Source organism: Octopus bimaculoides, chromosome 5, assembly GCF_046866305.1.
Source record: "Octopus bimaculoides isolate indiv1 chromosome 5, ASM4686630v1, whole genome shotgun sequence".
NCBI lineage: Eukaryota > Metazoa > Mollusca > Cephalopoda > Octopoda > Octopodidae > Octopus > Octopus bimaculoides.
In genome coordinates, this window is record NC_142932.1 from 113,676,358 (window position 1) to 113,691,202 (window position 14,845).

At 38.2% G+C, this 14,845-nt stretch overlaps 1 non-coding gene across 1 annotated transcript; it reads right to left on the reverse strand.

Moving 5' to 3' along the window:
* Positions 1 to 6,249: 6,249 nt before the first annotated feature.
* On the reverse strand, positions 6,250 to 6,332 carry Trnas-uga (transfer RNA serine (anticodon UGA)). The gene has a single exon. It is a non-coding gene; the product is annotated as a tRNA-Ser (tRNA).
* Positions 6,333 to 14,845: the final 8,513 nt, after the last annotated feature.

Here is a 14,845-nt window from a genome sequence, read left to right on the forward strand (position 1 = left end):
ATCGATCACGAACAGATGAAAGGCAAAGTCGATCTTGGTGGAATTTGAACTCAGAACATGAAGACGGACGCAATGCTACTACACATTTTGCCCGGCGAGCTAACGAGTCTGCCAGTCCGCCGCTTTAAATCGTTTGTCAATGTTACACTCAAAACTAAGGCATCAAGCTGGCCGAATCTTTAGTACACTAGGCAAAGTGCTTAGCGGCATTTCGGCCGTCTTTACGTTTTGAGTTCGAACGCCGCCGAGGTCGACTTTGCCTTTCATCCTCTCAGGGTCAATAAAAAAAGTACCAGTTAAGCAATGGGATCAATGTAATCGACTTAACTCTTTCACGAAATTGCTGTCCTGTACCAAAATTTGAAACCAACATTATGCGCAAGACTCTCAATATGTGCAAGATATTTTAAAAAATTGACAACTGGTTATTATTCCTTTCCGATTTCCTACAAGTTAATTTGATGTAAATGTTTAGACCTCGCAATCACTGAAGATTTTTCATGACAAATGTATATCTTTAACATAACTAATGCTTCATCTCAAAGATTGACTCTTTCCCTCCGGACCTGATATACTTCAACCCTTAACAATTCTTGAACCTCTACAAGACTCAGGGAAAACCAACAAAAGTATTCCTGCATATTAGACGGATGCCAAGGCGGCGAGTTGGCAGAAACGTTAGCACGCCGGGCGAAATGCTTAGCGGTATTTCGTCCGTCTTTACGTTCTGAGTTCATATTCCGCCGAGGTCGACTTTGCCTTTCATCCTTTCGGGGTCAATAAATTAAGTACCAGTTACGCACTGGGGTCGATGTAATCGACTTAATCCCGTTGTCTGTCCTTGTTTGTCCACTCTATGTTTAGCCCCTTGTGAGCAATAAAGAAATAAGAAACGTTAGCACGCCGGCTGAAATGTTTAGCGGTTTTTTGTCTGTCTTTACATTTTGAGTTCAAATACCGCCGAAGTCGACTTTGCCTTTATTCCTTTCAGGGTCGATAAATTAAGTACCAGTTGCGCACTGGGGTCAATCTAATCGACTGGCCCCCACCCCAAAATTTTCGGGCCTTGTGCCTAGAGTAGGAAAGAAAGGAATATTAGATGGATGCTGCTGTTACTCACATATACATCATCGCTAATATTCATATGTAACTTCTCAGCTACTTGGCACAAAGTCACCCTGTAGCACTCTCCATCTCTAGCTCATAGATGTGCTCTTTTCTTCCTTTGTATCTTTTGCTTCTACTCCGATGACTTCTGCTTGCCGAGACTGGCTGCTTTCTTTCCGCCTCTACTTATGCATTCCCGACTGACTTATCCATCTTCCTCTCATCACCCGTTTTGAGTCCTCCAACCAGAACCGCAATAATCATAACACTATGTCTTTCCTGTTCATAACTACAAGCCTCTAAAATTCCCCCCGGTTCACGACTTCCTGACAGTTTAAGCAGATCATAGGTGTCATTAATCACCTTTTGGAAGGTTTCCTTAAGAACTTATCAAATGAAAAAAAAAACAGGTCCCGAAGTTGTGTGTTTAAGATCCCTTATCACACTGGAGAAATATAGCTAGGGCCTGGTTTATATATTTATATAAACACCAAAGAATATTATATGCAGTGAATCTCACCTATTGTTCAAGGCGAAATTTTTCATATCGCGGTGATTATTTTAAGCAGCATTACAAACGACGTGAAAGGTGTTCCTCACTTGAATTTTGACTATAGGTTTGAAAGAAAAGGTAGAAGAAATAATGCCAAAGCATAGCTAACAGCTGATGAAGAGGAAAAATGTTCAGAAAATGTTTAAAAAGTTTCTTCTGTGCCTCACAAACATTAAGCAATGATATCGAAGAACATTAAATGCTTTTCTGTAAAAAATACATTGAGATATGTTAAGTAGTCTCAATTATTCTACTTTGGGAGCCAATGAATTTAAATAATAATGATATAACAAGTATAGAATCAGAATATAATAGCATTTATATGCTTAAATGGATTCAACACAACTAACATTGAAGAATTTTGGACAGAAATTATTCATTACAAAAATGCCACAAAAGGAAATCTCTTTAGAAATGCTGCAGTATTTGCTCTCAGTCTTTTTTATGTTACCTAATTCAAATATTCTAGAAAGATATTTCTATAAAATGAATGTTATCAAAACAGAACTGAAAAAATAAGATGCGACTTCCAATGCTAGGAGCTGTTTTCTCAATAAAATGTGACCTGAAACAATCTGATAAATGCTGCAAAGATTATTATTTACCTGAAGCAACATTGCATGAAATAAGCACAATGGACATAGATCTGCCTGAGAAACAACGTAACAGTACTGGAAATACTGAGGAATTTAACAATATTGAAAATTTATTAGACACTGATTTAGATGTACTAGTAAAGGTTTATTTCTATATTTCTTTTTTAAAAAAGTAATTTGAGCTTTTTTCGTAGAAGTCTGGCGTTTAAATTTAAATTCAATTAAGCAAATTGGCGAACTGGCTATGCCAAGGACTGATCATTATCATCTTCATTCCAAATCCAATTCCAACATAGTCAGTTTTGTACTCTAATGGGGGAGAGGAAAAGTGGGGAACAAAAGCTAAAAAGAAACTTGTACTTATTCGTATTTTCTATTGTTTAAAACGTAATTCAGAAACAACTTGTGAAACAATAAAGAAGAAATTTGTTGTGAAAAGAGGTAAAAGCAAGATATTTTTTTCCAAAAATTGAAATTTAAAAATAAAAATTGCAGAATCGTGACCTCCATTGTTTAAAATATAATAGTATAAGAGGTTTTTGGAAAAAAATGTAAACATCAACAGAAAGAAATAATGCTATATGCGAGAGTGCTTAAAAATTGAAACTCCTTCATAAGGTTTCTTTTAATGATATTTCCCAACATATCATCAATCATTCGAGAGCAGAGAACAAGATATGCTGGCCACTGCTATCCGAGTAAAGATGAATTAGTGAGTGAGCTCCAACTGTGGATCTCGAGCCATGTGAATTCTCATCTCGGGCGACACTGAAATGACGTCCTTTGACCACTTCTCCCGTGATGTTGAGCTACAAAGAGAAAACCTCAAAAATGTCTTAGAATGTTCAAATTTTCTTTTAAGCCCTTTTAGAACAATAACGTTCCAAAGAGCCGACTAGTGAGCCTCAACGTCAAAGGTGAACAACGTCTTTTACCTCGACGAACCGAATATTGTATTAGTAGGTGAACGTTGGGACGGTTACGTATCAGTGGATAGACTGTAGGCGAGATAAATGCTGCGAAAAATTGAAAGATGAGAATTATCTATTTAAATACATCTAATTATATTTTTCATCAAATCAATGAATAATGACAAATGCAAGAAAACCATTTTTGCTTAGCGACGGATATCAATTAGTAACCAAAGAACTCAATTTAGTTGCAATTTATTTCAATCAGAGCCTCTTTTGAATCTATTTATATAGACAGAATCTGTATAACGTAAGTGTGAACAGGATGTATTGAACAGTATTTAGCGTAATAAAAAAAAACAGAAAGCTATTTTATTTTAATGCAAACAGTCGACACGTCAAAGTGAAACTTGAGGCCATTTGTTGCTTGAATACTCTATATTAGTTACCAGACTTGTTGATATCAATTGCAGGATATTATCCAGATAGAACCACCAAGTCGATGCTTTCAAACTGTTCACTTGTGCTTGTGTTAGGGTGGTTAAGGAGTTCGCTTTGCAACGATGCGGTTTCGGGTTCAGTCTCATTGCGCTGCACTTTAGGCGAGTATCCTCTACTATAACCGCAGGCCAACCAATGCCTTTTGAGTTTATTTGGTAAACGGGAACTGTGGAAGTCGGTCCTATATATATGTTTGTGTATGCGTCTTTGTGTCTATGTTTGTTCCCCCTCCCACCACCGCTTGATATTCGGTGTTGGTTTGTTTGTGTCCCTGTAATTTACCGATAGAATAAGTCCCAAACTTTAAAAAAATTTTGGGGTTGGTCTGTTCGATTAAAACTCTCCAAGGCGTTGCCCCAGCAAGGTCGTAGTCCAGTGACTGAAGCAAATAAAAGATAAAGATAAAATATAAATGAAACACAAATAAACGTTCGAGTATGTTGAAAATGTCGGCACTTAGCGAACTTTTTTTCTTGCATCCTTTGTTTTGGAGTATATACGTTTCTTCAATTTTATTTTGAAACACGAATTATTCAACAAATATTCTTTTCTACTCTAGGCACAAGGCTCGAAATTTTTGGGGAGGGGGCCAGTCGATTAGATCGACCCCAGTACGCAACTTGTACTTAATCTATCGACCCCGAAAGACAAAGTCAACCTCGGCGGAATTTGAACTCAGAACGTAAAGACAGACAAAATACCTATTTCTTTACTGCCCACAAGGGGCTACACACAGAGGGGACAAACAAGGACAGACAAACGGATTAAGTCGATTATATCGACCCCAGTGCGTAACTGGTACTTATTTAATCGACCCCGAAAGGATGAAAAGCAAAGTCGACCTCGGCGGAATTTGAACTCAGAACGTAGCGACAGACAAAATACCGCTAAGCATTTCACCCGGCGTGCTAACGTTTCTGCCAGCTCATCGCCTTATTATTCAACAGACATTCTTTTCTACTCTAGGTACAAGGCTCGAAATATTGGGGGAGGGGGCCAGTCGATTAGATCGACTCCAGTATGCAACTGGTACTTATTTTATCGACCCCGAAAGGATAAAAGGCAAAGTCGACCTCGGCGGAATTTGAACTCAGAACGGTGTGCTAACATTTCTGTCAGGTCACCGCCTTATCTATACTATAAATTGCAGTGTTCTTGATTGCTTGCTTGATTGATTGATTGATTGAGTGTCGGCAGATTCACTCGAGAACGGTGCAGTGGAACCGCGTGAAATTCAGCACAGAGCGGCAGCATGGTCCGCTCATGTTCAGGAGATTTTTATTGCCCTCCAACTCCAATGGTTACCGAGATAATCGATTATTACTTTTTATCCCATTCAAAGTGGGGAGAGGCGATTTTGTTGCCTTTCCCATGCGCGAAATTTTACGAAAAACCAGCACAATAAAGATTATTTTTTTCCAAGTAATGTAGCTGGGTTTGTTTTACGAAAATTTTAATCAGAGGCACAGAAAAAAAATAATTTCAATTTTTTGTGCATTAAAAAGCCAGAGCTGTTAGACGCTGGCGTACAGCAATCGATATATACGCAGTGAACGTTTTCTCCATTTGCGTGCAATAAGGCTTAGGGCAAGCGAGTGTAACATCGAAATAACTTGAAAAGAATGCATGTGGGAATGCCGTTATAATGAATGCTCATTTAAATGTATTTTGCATGGAGTTGATGTACTTTTTAACAGGAGAGGAGTGCCTGCAGGCTGGTTCTTCTCAAGTTTATGCATTTTCAGGTTCAATGTGCTTCAAATAATTACTGACAATTGAAGGTGATTGCAAAGACAAAGAACTATCTGTTTTTTTTAACAATTTTAACAGTGAGAACATTGGACAAAATATGTTATTGACATTGATAGTTTGTACCTCGGTTAATTACTGTTGAGAACTGCATAATCCATGTGTCATGTTAGAGATCTAAAAGGCATTTTCGAATTTCATTATTTTCTTTAATCCATGCAACGCTGGATATTTCTGCTAATTTTATATATGTTAAATGACATTAAAAAAAACACAAAAAGGGAAAATGAAACTAACATCGTCAACAGAATCGAAACTTACGCAGAAAAACTCCAAAAGATTTCAATTCAATCGCTTTAACCACTCGGCCAAGTCGATTGCATCAATGTTACAGCTTCATAACTCTACTAATTGGTGACAAAGCAAAAACAAATTTTATTATTTAGTGTAATGTGTTAGTGCTATAGAAGTTTCGATGCCTTGTGTGACAATGTATTAGAATACGAGAAATTGCTCGAAATATGGGGCGGATGAAATGAATATATTACGACGGGTGGATTTGACGGATTGTTAGAGTGTCTTGCGATATTTATGTCTTGCAATATTTATGCCGGCTTTTTAAGTTCTCAGTTCAATTCCAGATGAGATTTACTTTACCTATTAATTCCTCTGGGGTCGATAAAATTAAGTATCACTCATGTTCTAGGGGTAGACGGTCTCTGGTAACACCCTCCGTCTAAAATTATAGACCTTGTATCTAAATAAAAACTTGCTGTTTATTAATAAAAATGTAAAATCACTTTCTATTTATAAAAAAAGAAAGAAAAAAAACCGTCGCCGATAGGATTCGAACCTATGCGGGGAGGACCCCAATGGATTTCAAGTCCATCGCCTTAACCACTCGGCCACGACGACTTACGTTGTTCAGAGGTCTTCATATCTGTTCTAAAAGGTAAAAGATCAACCTTGTCTGTATGGTTAATTGAAATGATTCAGTAATGAAAGGACATATAATATATATATATATATATATATATATATATATATATATATATATATATATATATATATATATATATATATATATATATATATATATATATATATATATATATATATATATATATATATATATATATATATATATATATATATATATGTTGCGGCAATTCTTTCAACAACAGGGCGGCTTACATAAACTACATAATATATATGGTTTATCTAACAAAATATGAAATCTATACTATAAATTGCAGTGTTCTTGATTGCTTGATTGATTGATTGAGTGTCGGCAGATTCACCCGAGAACGGTGCAGTGGAATCACGTGAAATTCAGCACAGAGCGGCAGCATGGTCCGCTCATGTTCGGGAGATTTTTATTGCCCTCCAACTCCCATGGTTACCGAGATAATCGATTATTACTTTTTAAGATAAGAATATCCCATTCAAAGTGGAGAGGGGCGATTTTGTTGCCTTTCCCATGCGCGAAATTTTACGAAAAACCAGCACAATAAAGATTATTTTTTTCCAAGTAATGTGGCTGGGTTTGTTTTTCGAAAATTTTAATCAGAGGCACAGAAAAAAAATAATTTCAATTTTTTGTGCATTAAAAAAAAAAAAAGCTATAGCTTACGCTCTTTCTAATTACTATGTTTTTTTAAACTTCAGTTACAAATGTCTTCAAACGTCGACATTCAAACAGCTTTTCCATATTGAGACAAACGGACTCTGCACAATTGTATCCATCCGGGAACGCGTTTTCAATAATTGAAATTCACAATTCTAATCAGTGTACATGAACGTCCAACCTATGATTGATCTTGAACAGTTTCGATTAACATTCTTGTGTCGCCAATACAACAACCGCACTACCATATATTTTTCTTTTAAGGCGAGGTTATACCACAAATAAGGTTCCGTGACTACATGGGGCTATTGGTGTACACACGTGAAGTTAGTTTTACAATATCGACCCGCAAAATCCTTAGCATCGTATTGTTTTTGGGTTGTTCTTACTTCTTTTTTGTTTTTGGAATTTTTGTTTTTTTAATTTTTAGTTCTTTTTATTATTCAAAATATACATAGGAAATAGCCTTTAACCAAATCCACCACACTGCCCGAGTGAAACCGGGAAAAACAGCTAGTTAGTCAATAAATATTAAAACATGTAAATATGTGACAATACTTGTGATTCATTTAAATCTGGTTATTACAGCAGATGTCAAAAAGTTATAAGGTTCACCAAATGATATGATTTACCTTATATCTTTGTTATTGTAAGAGATGTTAAAAAGTTACATCACGCCTCAACCAGTGCTTCAACTGCATCTTTTAACCAACAAATATGAGGGAGCATCAGTACGCGTCAGATGTAGGAAAAGGATGATTAGAATTAAATACTACATGCAAGTCACTCGCATATCCAGTGTGATTTAGCACAAAAGGACAGGCGAAACATTTTACTAGAAAGAATTGTATTTCTTTGAGTAAATGTTTAGTGTTTCACTTTAAAACACATTGACACTGTTTATGTTTACAAGTTTGAGTGATCTTACTTTAAAACAGGTGCACTCTCAGAGAGTGTCTAATACATATTAATAAAGTGTCTTATTTTCTTGAGATTTGTGTATAATACTGGTCAGTTTGAAATAGAAAGGAACCATAGGCCATAGGAGCAAGACACCATTCATGAGCGAGCAATATCGTTATATGAAACGCTCAGAATAAGGAGAAATTGTCCGAAGGCCCGTTTGTGGGCAGGATAAGCATAGTATCTCGCGGATCTATGTCGGCAATCTCTTGTAGCGTAGCTAGGAATGGGGCAGTCCGCTCTGGACGATATTTTTATGGGGTTAGCAGTTTTGGGCTTGCGGGCCCCGGGGACAGAGCTGCAAATTGATGGGCTGCCTCGGACGGCAACGTTCCTGTTGCTTTACAGGCAACCCATGATTGGTTTGCTAAAAGCATCCACCTCATCTCCGTCAAATTACACCCTGCTATCTTGTCGAAATGACACTTTGGGTAATAATGTCCTGGGTGAATATCTTTGATCATAGGCCTGCTCAATCAGAACTGATCCTGAGTTAAACGATAACGAAGCACTCACAATAACAATAGACTCGTGGCCAATTTACTTGACCAACACAGTCATTTCATCTTTGGACACTGCAGTGTTATTACTGTGTGTGTGTGTGTGTGTTTTACAGAGCATAAAGCATAAATTAATTAATATTCACTGCATTTTTCTGTAGAGTTTCAAATGTTTAATCTGATATTAACAGCTATCAAATGTTACTAAGTCCAGGCTAGTTCTGATTAGACAAATCTATCACCAAAGTGTTCAACTATAACAATCTCGTCTTAACTTCAGACTAGGTACCCAGAACTGCATTATCCATTGTGCTTATAATATTTTTTTAAATGATGAAGTGTGGTCCGAGATCACTGAAAGTTGCTACCCCGGCTTAGAGTAGACTAGGAACAATAACAGCTAAGAAGTGGTTCCACAGCCCTTAAACTCTTGAATCAAGACCTCTCTACTGGATGCACTTTAAAGTCATACACAAGAATTAAATTACCGCTAAGAGTGATAGATTGGCAGAATCGGTTGAACAGCAACAAAAATACCTTGTGGTATTTAACTGCGTACCTTTTCGCACTAAGGTCAAGACCTGCCGAAGTCGACTATGCCTTTTATCTTTTCGGGGTTGATAAATACCATCCAAGTACTGGAGTTAATCTAATGGACATGTTCCCTCCCACAAAATTTATGATCTTCACCTATATCAGAAGTCTCGGAATTTACTCTCTTGATCTTAAAGCTTAAACTTTGTTTTTTTGGTTACTGTTTTTCATATGTATTTTTGGGGTTGAGAGAACGAGATACGAGAGCGTTGTCGGCTCTATGGAATCTGGTGCTAGGAACGGAAGTGGTGTGATGATTCTGGACTTTGTCAAAAGCCATGGACGTCGCATTGCTGGCTCCAGGTACCAACGTCTTGAGCTGTATCACTAGATTTGGTATTCTAATACTGGTCCTGTGCTAAATGAGATCAAGCACGTACTTGTAAATGGCCGCTGGAGAATCTTACAGGATTGCAGTGCTTTTCAGAATGCTAATTTCATAGGCACCGACCACGGACATGTGGCTGAATTGAAATTGCGACTGAAGTCTAAGAGGATGAAGTCGACCAGTCCCAAACTGGATAAAACTCACAGACAACAGTGTTAGAACTTGAATCTGTGTTACTGGGACTGACTCCTCGTTTGATCCTGTGTGAATGTGGGAAACTTATAGGGGACAACCTATTGTCGACTGTTAGGGAATGTATTGGTTTCCAAAATTGGGTCAAGAAACGTTTCCCTTCCTGGGATACCCTCGCATTGGTGTAGCGTAGCTGCAAGGCGAGACTGGGTGGAGCCCCTGGTGTTTCGGAGGCTGAGATGGGTTGTCAGAGCACTGAGGTCTGACAAGGAAATGTAAGTTCGAGAAATATGCGAGGAGGTCAAAAATCGGCCTCAACTTGTCTCACTCACGTACTGCCTACAGAGGAATCGCTATGCTCAATGGAGTGAACCCTCCTCCTTCGGTGTCCTGGAGTCTTAGATTCTGATGGCGCACCTCTAACGGAGGAATCCAAATAGATGGTTCGCTGGGTATCGTACTTTGAGAAGTTGTATAACGTGGACTCACCTAGTGCTGATCTGAATACTACGATGCCTTCAGGGCTGGTGACCGATCAGATAGTCAGCTGTGATCTGCCATCCAAAGACGAGGTTCGTACGGTGGCAAATCAGCTGAAGGGCGGGAAGGCAACCGAAGTTTGTGACATTTATGGGGGAGATGATCAAGAAAGGTGGGTCTGCTACGAATCATCCGCTCAATCTGGACAGCGGCATCATACCGCCTGACAGGATTCTGGAGCTGCAAGGTATACCTCCTCAAATGATTGGGCTGATGACTGCATTGTACACGGAAACAGTAAGTGCAGTTCAGATTGGTGGTTCAACATCTGGCTTTTTCCCCAGTTAGATCTGAGCTCTGTCAGTATTGTGTCTTAACTCCCACTCTGTACAATGCTTGCATGGATTGGATACTTGGCTGAATGGCGGCTCAATTGAGTTGTGGTACACTCATTGGGGAAACTAGGACCTAGATTTTACAAATGATGCAGTTATTCTTGCTGAGTCTCTGGATGTTTTAAAGAGCGCTCTCCTTTCACTGAGGGAGGAAGCGGAGCCACTTAGCCTTAAAGTCTTTTGTGTCAAGACAAAGATGCAGTTCTTCATTGGCTTTTTGGACGACCCCACCTCATTTGTCTCTGTTACTGGTGAGATTGTCGAAGTCATTGACTGTTTTACTTATCTCAGCAGTGTGATCCATAGCAGCATTAGCTGTGAGTCTGAAGTCTTAAAAAGACTTGGACATGCTGGCATAGTTGTGAACTCATTGGATAAGAGTGTTTGGCACTGCCAGTATCGGTGCAGGAGGACTAAGGTTCGGGTCTTTAGGTCTCTGGCCTTCCCTGTCCTGTTCTATACATGCGAGACTTGGACACTATCCTTAAGAACTGCCTGAACTCCTTTGATACCAGGAAATTTCGCAGGATTATGGGTTCCCATTGGCCCGATTTCGTGCCCAACCAATGGTTCTACTCAGAAACTGAGAGGCGTCCTGTTGCGTGTATGATTCGGGATCATCAGCTCAGACTGTTTGGCTATGTGTTCCGAGTTAAACCCTGCCTACCGTGTTCTCTTCACTGAGGATCCGGCTGGGTTGACGGCTCGTGTTGGTCGACCACATGCCACATGGTCACGGCAGATGAAGAGGTATCTCGTGAAGGTGGGGACTAACTGGGACTCTGCTCGACGAGTCACCCGAGACGACCCGGGAATATACCGACAAATGGTGAATGCAGCAACGATCTGCAACGGCGCATCCCCTTACATATGACCTGACCTATGAGACCGACATGATTGAAACGTCATTGATAAGTCCGCTTGATCAGAGCTGACTTGGAGCTAAAGGACGACGACGACGACGAGGTCGCTATAGATTTTGAAATAAACAATACAACACAGGTTATCCAATTGGAGTGGATGGGTTTGGCCGTTAATAGTTAATCCGTAAGCAAAACCTGTCAACTAGGGCTTCAAAAATAAAGTGCTAAGGGCTCAGGAGTTTTATTTTATAATTTATTTAAGTGAACGATTAACAGAATGTTTTTGAGATTCTCGTTGTTGTTGTCATGATGATGTTAACTATGATGGTAATGATGGTAAGTAGTGGTGGACCAAAACAACCGTTTTTCTTCTTGTTCGTCATCGTACTGTCTTGTGCTTTAGACCACACTAGCTACAATGTCTGATCTATCCTCCACCGTAAATCCCTTTCCGCTCTTTCATTTTTTCTACGTTGATCAAAAAAATGGACAAGCTAAACATAAGTTATATGAATCTCATCAGTCTCAAGTTCACAAGAGAGCCTCTACGTGACCGCTCGATCTGCTAGTAACAACAGCCAAATCTCTTTCAAATCACACGCCGATAGGATGACATATTAGATAATGTAACCATAGATACAATACGTCTGAATAAAAGGTGAAGTGGACACGGCTAGAATGTCTTCAACATGTCTGTTTAATCAGAGCTGACTTGGGATTAAGCACCAACCGCACACTCGACCTGCTAGAAATAGCAGCCAAGTCTTCCTTATATCAAAAACTTGCCGTCTTAGAGGACGAATCGATAAATAAAATGACAAGATGATCTTGACTGGAATACTTTTGACTCAGGTCTGCTTGATTATGGCTGATCAAAGTCTAAAAAGCAGTAATAACAAAATATATTATCAACACTCCTCAGTTGCTACCAACAATGTCATGATCTTTTTAATTAAAGGAGTTTTCTAAGAAAAATGACGATAAAATTTCTCTGTAACTATGGCCTACAGTCTTTAAAAAAACGATAACTAGGATTTGTCACGGCTGGAACGCTTTGAAATAAACATCTATTCGATCAGAGCCGAATATGGTCAAAATACCAGATAAGACGATTGGAAACGCATGAAGGGCTAAATATATCATACTACCATTGTAGAAGACATTAAAATAAAGCTATTGATGTTTCAGAAATAGATTTAGAGTACCTGAACGAGTGGGTGGTTAATATGTGGGAGGCCGAAAAGAAGTAAATGGTTCTCCGTGGTTTTCGACTATAAATATTCCAATTGTTCGATCGAATGAACTAGCTCATTGAATCAGTGTAGGTAGTTGAGTATTCCTTAAAATAGACAGTTGTATCCTTAACGTAATCCCAAAACAGAATCAACCTGGAGGTTACGTTAAGTGTGATAAAGCCAGCTTTTTGAATTGAAATTAGCTCATTCGATGGGATTCAACGGTTACCATCTATTCAGTTTTAGTAACAAGGCCTGGGGTGACCCGTGGCCATGATAAAGAAAAAACTTGCCCAAGATGCCGCGCAGTGGGATCCCCCCCCCTCCGTGTGCCATGGTTGCAAAGTGAACTTCTTAAATATTCAGCTATATTTCTGTCCATCGAAGGACAAGACACACTATTAGCAACGAGGGGATCAAAAGGTGGTTGACTAGAAATAGCAGCCAAGTCTCCTTCAAATCACACTCCATCATATTCTTGTGATCCACGACAAAACTAAGATCTCGTCATGATTTGTAATTCTTAATTAACAATCATTTTTCTATGTCACTACTTTATTCTTTAGTCAACATGTCTCTGAAATAAATGTTATATAAGTGATAAGGAATTTTAAATCTGTCTTAGAACAATAACAACGTAACAAAGAGTATCTATGAAAGAATACAATATAGTGTTTAAATTAAACAAAAGCTTTATAAGTATCTTTCATTTAGTCTTGAAACGATGATGGTCAAAAGCTGTTTTGCTTCAACATATTTCTCCCACTTTTTCTGATTGGTACTTTAGGAATTATCCATTTTGTTGGTCTATGGCTATTTGTTTTGCATGTTCTACAGTCGTTATAAAGATATTTTTAGCATTTGAAGTATTTCGAGTTTTCTTAAATATCTTCTTTTTTTTTACTCTCTCAAGTCCTTAAATATATTTATTCACAGCACGTTTCGTTTTGTTTTATGCCTATATATTTATCTATGAGCGTATGTTTGGTTTTATACCTATATATGTATCTATGAGTGTATGTTTGGCTTTGTTATGTATATATATATATATATATATGGTTCGAGCCAAAGCGACTTGTTTATCCCTATATATGTATCTATGAGTGTATGTTTGGTTTTGTTATATATATATATATATATATATATATATATATATATATATATATATATATATATATATATATATATATATATATGTATATATATATGGTTCGAGCCAAAGCGACTTGTTTATCCCTATTTGTACTCTATCATCCCACTCAAATCATCTCTCACTTGCTATTTCAACGCCGCAAACTTGCTTGATATTTATTATTCTTCGACCAATATGTATTCTATTTTTACGATTGCATCACCACTTTGCTGTAGCTCCTCCTTTCTCACGACCAAGAAACTACATCATTATGCTTTCTACCGATTCCCTCATCCCCTTCATTCAACCGTCTTCCCCTCTGATACTTTCTTTAAACCTTCTCCTTCACCATCTTTACTCCTCTCACACTTTCTTCATACCTTCTCCTTCACTGTCTTCTTCCCCCCTCTGTTTTTCCTCTCTTACTCTTCCTCCCGCGGTAAAAGCGGCGTCACATATTCGAGAAAGTTCTCGATATTTCCGACAGTCTATCGATTTCTCGGCATACTACTACTACTACTACTACTACTACTACTACTACTACTACTACTACCATCATCACATTATTACTAATCCTAATACTACTATTAATTCCACCACCACCTTATTACTCCCCTTCGTCTTACTAACACTAACATTAATATTACTAACACTAACTAATACTACTATTAACACCAGGAACGTTATTGTGTTAATCCTCCTCCTTCTTCAGCTTACGTCTAACACCATCAACAATATTACTACCACTGATACTATTATTAATACAGTAAGCAATATCATTATTATTAGTCCTCCTCCTCGTCTAATACTACTAATATGTCCTACCACCAATGTTACTATTACAACTCCTACTGCTAGTTTAAGCGGAAGTATCCAACAAATATTGTTGACAGCCGAATCTACTTGTAACACTGGAAAACAAAGGTGTCTGGAGAGAAAGATTGAGAGAAGAAAGAAGAGAAAAGGAGGGAAGCGTAGAATCGCGTGTGTGACTTTACTACGACATTACTATAGTAGTAAAGTGAGGTTATATAAATCACTACTCTTACTGCCACCTGAGTGGGCGCCTCCTCCTTTCACACTGAAGTATAGCTATTTATGATAAGGATTATTAAGCGG